Source organism: Pelodiscus sinensis, chromosome 1, assembly GCF_052426305.1.
Source record: "Pelodiscus sinensis isolate ZL-2025 chromosome 1, ASM5242630v1, whole genome shotgun sequence".
Classification (NCBI taxonomy): Eukaryota; Metazoa; Chordata; order Testudines; family Trionychidae; genus Pelodiscus; species Pelodiscus sinensis.
The window spans coordinates 82,237,886-82,248,571 of NC_143052.1; the positions used below are offsets into that span (position 1 = coordinate 82,237,886).

The 10,686-nt window shown below is 50.8% G+C and overlaps 1 long non-coding RNA gene across 1 annotated transcript; it reads right to left on the minus strand.

The window, feature by feature from the left end:
- Positions 1-2,639: 2,639 nt before the first annotated feature.
- LOC142830159 (uncharacterized) lies at positions 2,640-10,350 on the minus strand. Its single transcript, XR_012905149.2, has 3 exons — positions 6,622-10,350; positions 3,104-3,528; positions 2,640-2,779 (listed from the first exon to the last, which is right to left on the minus strand). It is a non-coding gene; the product is annotated as an uncharacterized LOC142830159 (long non-coding RNA).
- Between the last annotated feature and the right edge of the window lie 336 nt (positions 10,351-10,686).

Consider the following 10,686-nt stretch of genomic DNA (forward strand, 5'->3'; position numbering starts at 1 on the left):
GCAGCACCTGTCTGCGCAGCTCTCTCTGCCACACTTAATTGGACCCAGGGCTCAGTCACGAGCCCCCCAAGATCCTCCTGGCCCTCACAAGGAGCAACACCAGGGCTCCCAGGACCCAACCACAGGCAGCAAAGGGCATTCTCTCTCCTGGCCCGGAGAGGAAATACTGTCCTTCCTCGAGCTGTGGGGGAGGAGGAGACCCTGCAGGATCTCTGCTCCCGGCGCAGAAATGTCAATATCTATAGCAGGATGGCAGAGGCCCTGGTGGAGAGGGGACACCCTCCCCTGGACCTTAGAACAGGTCTGGAGTAAGGTGAAGGAGCTATGCCAGGGCCAGGGAGCGCAGCTCTCGCTCTGGGGTATAACCCCATTCCTGCCCCTATTTCCAGGAGCTCCAGAGGGAGCACCCGCTGAGAAGGAGGAGGAGGACAAGGAACATGAGGTGCAGGAGAAGGAAGACATGGCCAGTACGGCAGGGCTGGCCTGAGCCATTCGTGAGCCCCAGGCCCTGGGAGTGCTGCGCCACCCCCGGGAATGTGATGAATGCGCAGCCCTGTGCGGCCCTCCTACAATGGGGCATCCCGGGCGGTAGCCCGGTCAGCCCATAGCTTGGGCCGGCTCTGCAGTACAGTTACCCTCACCCTCATGCCGGTATCCCAGGGCCTGGACGTGTCGCAGGCATCCTCTGATGGTGGGGAGGGATCATCAGGCGAGTGCTCTCAGTTTTACACACACACACACACACACACACACACAGGGTAGGGGAGGCGGGTGCAGAGGGGATGGGGATGTGATCTTCACTTGGCCTTCTCGGTCTGGACATCGTGGAAGCACGTGCGGTGCCAGTCTGCGCCACGCAGCCACAGGAGGCAGCCCTGGAGCACCCCTGGACTCCTGTTCACAGGCTCGGGGAGGCCACACGCACATCTGACTCCTGGGGGGGATGCACTCCCATCCCCAGCCACTATTGGAAGCAGGCTGGGCACAAAAGCCCAGGCACAACCCCACACAGACAGAGGAGTGCCGCACACAGCATACGGTCATGCCTGTATATGCAAGGCACTGCCTGCTCCCGCGGACAGCACTGCCAAGCACAGGTGTGTGCGCGGACCCCATGGAAGGCCAGTGTGCTCCAGACCCCTCTCGCACCCATGGGATCCCACTGTGGCCAGACATTTCCCTTGCCTGCTTGTCCAGGGGATGGGGCAGGGGGAAGCGGGCAGCATGGTCCTCTGGGTATCTCGGGGCCCCTGTGAAACAGGGCCTGCTGTGCAGGCCACACATGGCCTTGCTCCCAGAACATCTCTGTCCTGTGGCCCGAGGACTGTTGATCACTGTTCACGGAGGAGGGCACGGCCTTAGGGACAGTGTCTGCAGGGATGACTGACTGTCTCTTCCTCTTTATTCTCCACAGCCGGACCAACCTTCGCTGAGGGACGATCCACGCCAGCCAAGGCAGCCGCCTGACCCTGGGGGAGCTGAAAACGCACGAGGGTGTATAAGAACCACCTGAGGCAGCAGGTGGGTGTTCTGTGTGACATGCAGCAAATCCTGGCCCAGAAGGTCTGGGAGGATGCTGAGTGGTGGAGCCGCATGTGGGACCAGCTTGTGCAGCAGGGGACAACACATGTGCCATCATGTGGGAAAGGATGGCTCACCCAGCTGCTGTCCCTGATCCTGCCTCCCATCCTCTTGCCACCCTGCTATGCCCATCCCCCTAACTCCAAGTGATGCCTCTGTCCCCTCCCCCGCCATCCCTGACCCCCTCCTGCCCAACCCTCTGTTGTCCCAGGCCCCACCTAATCCCAAGTTCGCTGAGGTCCCCAGACTCGAGGTGGCACTTCCAGCTGCCCCTGGGCCACTCTCAGCCCTGAGCCTCCCTCCCCCATCCAGGTTCTCAGCCCCCTCTTCTCCAGCTTATTTTATTTTAAAAGAAATGCAAAGTTTGTTTTGTTCAAATCAAAACAGATGTGTTTATTGAGTGTTCGGGATGGGGGAAGTGAGGGGTTGAGGTGGAAAAGGGATAGTGGAGCAAGGCAGAGGTTACTAGGGTCCTTGATAGAAACTCTACCTCCCGGATGCGCATCCCCAACTGATGGGCCTGGCGGGTGGCAGCTGTCTGCGGCTGTTTGAAAGTCTTCCCTTCGCAGCTGGCCTCTGCGCTCCTTCCTGGTAGGAAGACCTCCCCCTTCCTCTCCACAGTGTTGAGGAGGACACAACACGCTGACACCACCTCAGAGATGTTGCGCTCTCTGACGTCGAGGCGGGTCAGGAGGCACTGAACCACGCCTTCAGGCGTCCTAAGGCGCATTCGACCAGCATGCGGGCCCGGCTGAGGTGGGCATTAAATTGGTCAGGTGGCTGGTGTATGGCTTCATCAGCCATGGCATCAAGGGGTAGGCCAAGACCCCAACGATGCACAGTGGCATCTGCACATCCCCAACTCCAAAGTCACACCAGGAGAAGAATGTGCCAGCTTCATGTAGAGGCTGGAGATTCTAAATACATGGGTGTCCTGTCCCCTGCCCGACCACCCGATGATAATATCTGTAAACTGTCCATGGTGGTCGACCAGGGCCTTCAGCACCATGGAGAAATAGCCCTTCCTGTTAATGTACTGAGCGGTTTGATGATGTGGTGCATGGATTGGGATGTGGGTTCCATCAATCGCTCCCCTGCAGTTAGGGAACCCCAGGGTGGCAAATCCAGCCACAATCAGGTCCAGGTCTTCCAGGCGGAAGACCCTGTGCAGCAGGATAGAGTTGATGGCCCTCCCAACCTGCAGAAGGAGATAAACACACAAAACAGAGAATGAGAGGGAGTGCCTGAGCCCTTGGGAGGTGCCCCGCTACTCCCCCCTCCCCCACCCAACATCCCAGGGGTCACACCTGCCAGCAGCAGGGCTGTGTGAGGGTGGGATGGCACGAACCCCCGGGGACGAGGTTCAGTGTTAGGATTAGCCCACCCTCTTTTCCCTAGGGCCCTCTTTCCAGGACTCTCACCCTCTCTTCACCCTGCAGTGACTGCAGCCCAAGAGTGCCCTACCTCCCTGAGGAGAACCCCAACGGTGGACTTCCCCACACTGAAATGGTTGCCCACTGACCGGTAACTGTCTGGAGTGGCGAGCTTCCAGGCGGCGATGGCGACCCACTTCTCCAGGGAGATGGCGGGCTGCAGGTGGGTGTCCCGTCGTCGGAGGGCAGGGGCGAGCCAGGCACACAGCTCCATGACGGTGGCCTTCTGCATGCAGAAGGTTTGGAGCCACTGCTGGTCACCTCACCGCTCCATAACCAGCTGGTCCCACCATTTGGAACGGGTATCCAGCCTCCAGAACCGTCTCCACACTGTGGGGTGTGGTTGCCAGGGTCTTGCTCCCGCACACAGGGAGAGGGTCTCAATGATGAGCTCGGTGTCAAGCTTGTGCAGGGCCAAGAAGGCAGCACAAACTGCATCATGGCCATGTGGTGCCATCACGTGCCTGGGGCAGCTCCAGCTTCATTGCTAGAAGAATGTTGTGGCATCCAAAATCTGGGTAACCAGAGCGAGTACTGATAAAGGTTTGCTGTCCCTCAGAGAGGTAGACGAGCACGCAGCAGAAGTGGAGAAACGGCTGTTCAAGGGGAGGGGTGGGTCCCTTTAAGCATGCGTCTTAGCTAGCCTTAGGCAACAGCACTCAGAAGCAGCTGCTCACCTAATGCCCTGCCTGAACTGATTCCGGGTGGCCTTATATGCGAGATAGCATCCAATCAATGTGGACACTCTCTTTCGAAAAAAGTTTTTCCGGACAATCTCTTCCAAAAAGCTTCTTCCAAAAGAAGCCTGCAATCTAGACCAGTGTTTTTCAACTAGTGGTACGAGTACCCTTAGGAGTACTCAAGAGAAGTCGTCAACACAACTGAAATTTGGAGAAAACTGAAATTTGGAGAAAACTGAATTTTTGTTTTAAGTTTTACAGCGCTTTATTATTTTTGTACTTTTTACACCCAAACATTTAATCGCCTGCCCAGCTATGATTAAGTTGTTTAAACAAATGTGTTGCAATGGTAGAAAAAAAATGTGTGTCTGAAAACTGTAGTTACTGGGGGTCCTTATATATTTTTTTTAAAAAAGGGGTACTTTTATAATAAAAAAAGGTTGAGAAACACTGGTCTAGATATAGCCTGAATTATGGGATTTGCTTAAAGTTATGCACATTCTTAAGCATTGGACTGAATGGGGGCCTGTAATCATTGCCTCCCATGCAGACCCAGGTCATGTGGTTGGAGCCAGGCAACAAAATCTGGGGAATAATTTTTTTAAAAAGTTCACGATTTTATGTGCCTCAATTTGGGAGATTTTTCAGAGGGCAGTTTCCTAGCACTTCCTGAACACTGGGTCACTTTATACTGCCTAAAGCTGAGGACCCGAAAACAGAGGTATCTAAAATCACTAGTTCCTTTTGAAAATTCAGTCCCAGTTTCTTCTCGGAACACCCGTGTGTCAAACTTTTATTCCAATGCTTAGAGAGAGCCCATCCAGCTTTCAGTCTCAGCCAAAAAGACTTGAAGTATCTGAATGTTTTCCATGTAATCAATTTTTTATACCTACTGAATGTTTGCCCAAGTCATAATGCTATACCAGCAGAATTTGCATTGTTTGCTAGAACCTAGCGTGCAATGGTGGTGTTGTCGGTAGCTATGCTGGCCCTAGGACAGGGGTGGGCAATAATTTTTGCCTGGGGGCCACTTCAAAACTTTTTGAAGTAGCCCAGGCCACTCCGGAAGGGGCGTGGCCTACACAGGAAGGGACGGAGCCTAAATGGGACGGGGTGGGGATACCCCACCCCCAGACCAATCTGGTGGGGGAGTCCCTTTGCCTCCCCTTCCCACTAGGCATGCTTCCCCACCCCCAGGCGCACGAAGCCTCCTCCCGCCCTGCGTTTTGAAGTGCCACCGGCTCCTCGCAAGGCCGGGGCAAGGCGAAAAAAGTTTCATGCAGCTCTCCTACCCCTAGGCCCTGATTGGCCTGTGGGCAGGGGAGCGCACAAAACCTCCTCCGCTCTCCCCCTCCCCCCAGCCCTGCGAATAGCACCACGTGCTCCTGGCAGGGTGGGAGGAGGCTTCATGCACTCCCCATCCCCAGGCCAGTTAAGGCCTGGGGGCAGGGAAGCGTACAAAGCCTTCTCTGCTCTGCCCCCGCCGTGCACTGCTCGCAGGAGGGGGCAGAGCGGAGAAGGCTTCAGGTGCTCCCCTGCCCCCAGGCCCTAATTGGCTACCTGCTTGGCAGGCCAGATCTGGCCCACGGAGGCCCTTTCACCCACCCCTGCCCTAGGAGATGAGACTTTTTATTGGATTAACTTCACCCATCTAGTATCACTTAACCCACTTTGTTTTTCTGAGGAACTCGCAGTCTGCTGTTCATTGTGGCAAACAGTATTGGGAGAGAAAAGAGATGACTGAGTATAGAGATTATCAAAATGGCTAGTTTGTTCACAGTGTATAGTAATGGTTCTTGTGCAGTGTTTCTTGATAAATTCAGAACTCTAAGGGCATGTCTACACTGGAACATTTTGTTGCCAAAACCTCCTTTTGGGCAAAAAACTGTGGTAGCATTTACACTGCTACACAACACAAGTTTAAAAAAAAATCCAGTTTTGGTGACACACAACTTCCACCTCCGGGGGATTTTTTCCTCTCCTCCTCCCTTTACTGTTGGCAATCATGCAGTGTGTACCACTGGAAGCTTGCTTTTTTTTTTTTCCTATATTGAACTCCAGGATGTTTCCCACAATGCCTAAGAAGCCACTCTGGGCAGCACTTTGAACTCCACTGCACTGCAACTAGGAATACAGCAACCCATCCCCTTGTAAGCTCTGGGAACTTTAAATTCCTTTTCCTGTATGCCCAGACCCTCTTCCCCTGCAGGCTCTTCAGTTTCTGTGTGAGCCCTGAGCCTGCAAGTTCTACATGAACCCCTGTCCTACTGTCACACCCAGCTCTCCTTTTCCCTGGATCCTTGATGTCAACGTGAGTCCCTGTCTTTCTATCATGCCCGGACCACCGCCTCCTCCCACCCGCAGGCTCCTTGGTGTCTGCATGAGTCCCTGCCCTGCCGCCAGACCACTGTGGTCCCCCCTTTGCAAACACAGATCCTTGCCGAGCTGCTGTTCACAAGCGCTGTGTCACACATGCCTTCACAGCAAAAGCAAAAGACTAAGCCCTGACCTGTCCAGCTGCTCTCAGATCTCAGTGGTGAACCTGCTGCATAATGAGTGCTTAAAAGTATAACTTTGGTCTTGTAACTAACCCATGCCTGTTGTCTTGGACAGATGTCCCATTATGCGAAGAGACTAGGTTCTGCACTCCATAGTGTATCTGCTGTAAAGTCTGCCCTTCGCTTTTTGTTACAGTGGGTGCAATAGCGAGCCAATCCGAAAGCAAAAATGTACTAGGGATAACCTGTTCAATGAGCAAATGCACCCACTTGGACAGGGCACCATTAAGTGAGGTAGAGGAAAAATGCTGCCACAGGAGATGCAAGCAGAGCACGAGGACAGAAAAGTGAGCAAGGAACATGAGGTGAAGACACAGCAGAATGTTATGACAGTCATGGGGGAGCTGATGATGCACACAGTAGACTCACCAGAGAGCCAGATGCACAGACACTCCCTCCAGTGCATGATGACCATCATTTCTTCCTCTTCAACATCCAGAGCCGCCTCCTCTCAGGGGCCCTAGGATGTGAGACAGGGGAGATCAAGGGCTGATTCACACTCAGAGTCCTGGGATGTGTCCCACAACTCCTTTTCTGTCCCTGCTTCCCTGTGTTCCCTAAATAAAAATGCATAATTTCTCAACAACAGTCTCTTTACTGCTTGTGTTGCCTGCTAGTAGGGGAGGGGTGTTCACAGGCAAGGGGCACCTCATTAAGAGCAACACACATGACTGTCATATTGCTATCTAGTCATTCACAAAGCTGTTTTTCAAAGCCTCAGTGATTTACAGTGCCCCTTGATGTACTCTCTTTATTGCCCTGACATCTGGCTGCTCATAATCAGTGGCTAGACACTGTGCCTTGGCCACCCACCCTGGCATCAAATTTCCCCCCTTACTCTCAAAGAAATTATGGAGCTCACAGCAGGCTGTCACAACAATGGGAAAGTTACTTTTGCTGAAGTCTAATCTAGTCAAACTGTGAAATCTTCCCTTTAAATGCCCAAAAGCACACTGTACCCCCATTCTGCACTGGCTCAGCCTGTAGTTGAACTTCTCCTTACTGCAGTCCAGGCTACCTGTGTACAGCTTCATGAGTCATGGGAGGAAAGGGTGAGTTGGGTCTCCAAGGATAGGTATTGACATTTCAATGCCTCCAATGGTAATTTTCTGGTCTGGGAAGAAAGTTCCATCTTGAAGCTTTCTTAAAAGACTGGAGCTCTTAGAGATGTGCACATCATACACCGTTCCCGACTAGCCTGTGCTGATGTCAGTGAAGTGGCCCTTGGGATCCACTAGCACATGCAACACAATTGAGACATACCCCTGGGGGTTTATGTACTCTTTCACAAGGTGGTCATGTTCAAAGACAGGGATGTGCATACCAGCTATCACCCTACCACAGTTAGGGAATCCTAATGTGGCAAATCATCCACTCTATCCTGCACATTCCCTAAAGTCACTATCCTTTGTAGCAGAAGGATATTGATTTGCCTGGGCTACTTTGATCCCAGTAGCCCCCACTGCAGGTTTCCCCATTCTACATTGATTCCCAACTGACCAGGAGATGTCTGGCATTGCAAGCATCCACAGAGCTATTGCCACTTGCTTCTCCCCTGTCAAAGCAAGTCTCATCCTGGTGTAGCAGTGCTTTAGGGCAGGAGAAGCAATTTGCAAACTTCTGTGACAGCGTCCTTATGCATGTGAAAGTTTTGCAGCCACGGCTGATTGTTCCGTAGCTTTATAACTGTGAGGTTCCACCAGTCTGTGCTTGTCTCATGGCACCAGAATCAGCATCCTACTGTGTCAATAGGATCGAATGCCACCATCACTTATGTGTTTCACGCAACAGTCTTTTCATGGCCTCCTCAGATTCTTCCTCGTTCTGGTGGGTCCTGGATAGACTCTGGACGTACTGCAGCACAAAGTGCAAGATGTTTGCTATGAATGCCATAGCACTTTGCTGCTGAATGTATTCCATGCTTATCCTGCTATGGTATCTGCACAGATACCCAGGGAAAAAAGGGCACAAAAAGACTGCCGTTGCTTTCAAGCAGGGGGGAGAGAGGAGATGAGCATATTATGGGATGTTGAAAACATGTACCCAGAACCACCTACTGAACCGTTTTGATGCCATTGGGCAGTGTGAGCATAACCCAAAACACAAAGGGGCAGCAGGAACTGTGGGTTAGCTACCCACAATGCACCATTGTCAAAGTTGACGGTAGCCAACCTACTGGGGATGCACTGTGTCAAAGTCTTGCACACAGTGGTGACATTCACCTTCAACTTTACAAAACTGGGTGCTAAAAATATATATCAACTTGAATCAATTCAACCTTATTTTGAAATGTAAACAAGGTTGCAGAGGAGCCCTTGACAACTCAGAAAACTTTTCCCGCTGATAGACTGGATCAACTGAGGAGAAAACTGAGGCAAAATAGGGGGGCAATTGTATGGACGTTTTGAATCATTCCTCAATTCAAGCACAGAGAAAGGAGGAGAGATGGGAAAGAGAAATGAAAGATGCCTCTTGTAGTAAACAGGATTCACTGGGGTGAATTCCTGACAGGTCTCCTGCTCCGTCAGTGATAACTGTTTGGCTACATGCATATGCTCCTCTGTGTCCCGTGTTGGCTTGCGCAAATAGCCACCAAAGCAGACTCCAAAAGAGCCCCCAAAGACCACAAAAATCAGGTAAGGACTGAAGGTGCCTGGTCAGATTTATTGTTAAATGAAGTACAGTAATAAATGTCAGTAGATTCTACCAAACTACTACGCATATGTACTACCTGACAATGGACCAACTCATTCAGTGGGCGGTCCCACTGCCCCCTAGGCTGGACAAAGACATCCCCTCCAGGATACAGGTACAAACAAGTTACACATCACTTTGGCATAGAAATGTGGGATCCATGATTTCCCACAGCCAATGCTAGCATGCACAGCAAAGAGTGGCAGTTTTACAAATGGCTAGGAGTGAAACGCCCTGAAGGGCTTGGAAACAAAATGGTTCTTGACAGGATGTTTTATGTTTTCCCAAGTTGCACTGCGCTCTGTTCCATGTTCTCACGGTACCTACTGAAAGAAGGAATTGTTAGGCACTGTGGGATGCATACCCACCATGCATTGCTCAGACTGTCTGCGGAGGAGCTAAAAATGTGGCCATGATCGGGAGCTAGTGTAAACACACTTTAGTGGCTTTATTTTTTTGGAGACTTCTGTGTGCCAACATTAATTTTGTCACCAAAATTTTGCAATCTAAAAATTCTCTGTGCCAGGAAACAGGCATACCTTCCTGGTGAGTCAGGTGCTGGCAGTGGTGGCAGCACACATTTTAAAAAAACCCACGGTGTACTTTTGAGTTTTTTCCATGCCCATCAAAAATTTGCCACAAAGGTGTCATGGTTTTTGACTTTGACAATATGGTTTCCATGGTAATAGCAATTTTTTTGGTCCTATTAGAACATACTTATTTTTATCAACTCCATACAAACTGCAATTATCACTTGCAAATGTGGGCTGCGCTCCAGCTTTTTAGAGTGCAGATGGTATACATGCCCTCGGCAGTCACGTCTGGTGTGTTCAAAATGAGTATTTTCAGAGTATTTATATGCTGTGGGTTGGAATTCTTGGAATTACTCAAACTTGGATTCAAAATAGTATTTGTCAAAAGTAATAGCCTACAATTGAACAATTACGATTATTCCCTATAAAGCTTTCTGCTCATTCTCTATCCTCAGATTAATGCATGATAAAACTTGCAATAGGAACAAGATTTATGGTACCCCTGAAATGTCAGAAAGATTGCCCTTAATGTGTCCAATAGAAAGCTTCCTCAGGACTGGTAGAGCTGAGATTTAAAATAAAATATTGTGTAAAATTTAGGAGAGCTGCAAGCCAAACATTTGGTTTTGTTGCAGCTATCAGGATACCAATAAATGTCCTAATGATAAATTGACTGCCCTCCCACCTACTTGACTTCCAAGAGTTGGTGTCGGGTTACGGCTCCTCATAAATCCAATATGTGGCTCTCTAATTTCAGCTTCATAGATTGGGCATGTACTGGGCAAAGTTGGTATTTCACACCTTGGCTTGCTCTTTCCTGGACCTCAGTTATCTCTGGGATGCTTTAATATCAAGGTTCGCTTCAGTTCTTGGTTCCTCTCTTGCTGCCTGTGTTCTTTCCCCTTGTGCTTTATCACAGCAAGAGAGGGCAGAGACAGCCCATGGTGGATAAAAAAGAGGCTGTAGCCTGAAAACCTTTCCCAGTGTGGAACTGAGCTTTTTATAAAGTTGTTTCCAGTGGGGCTAATAGCCATAGTGGCCCTCAGGCTAAGGTGCATGTGAGGAGGGGTGGGGTTTTGGGGTGAGGACAACCAGCCCTTAGCATTATCCAGACCATGGCACACACACCCTTCCAAGTCCTCAGAGCAGTGTTGAGCAGCAATTCAAAGGGAATTTGAACTCTGTCTGCTGCCACTGTCCTGTCAGT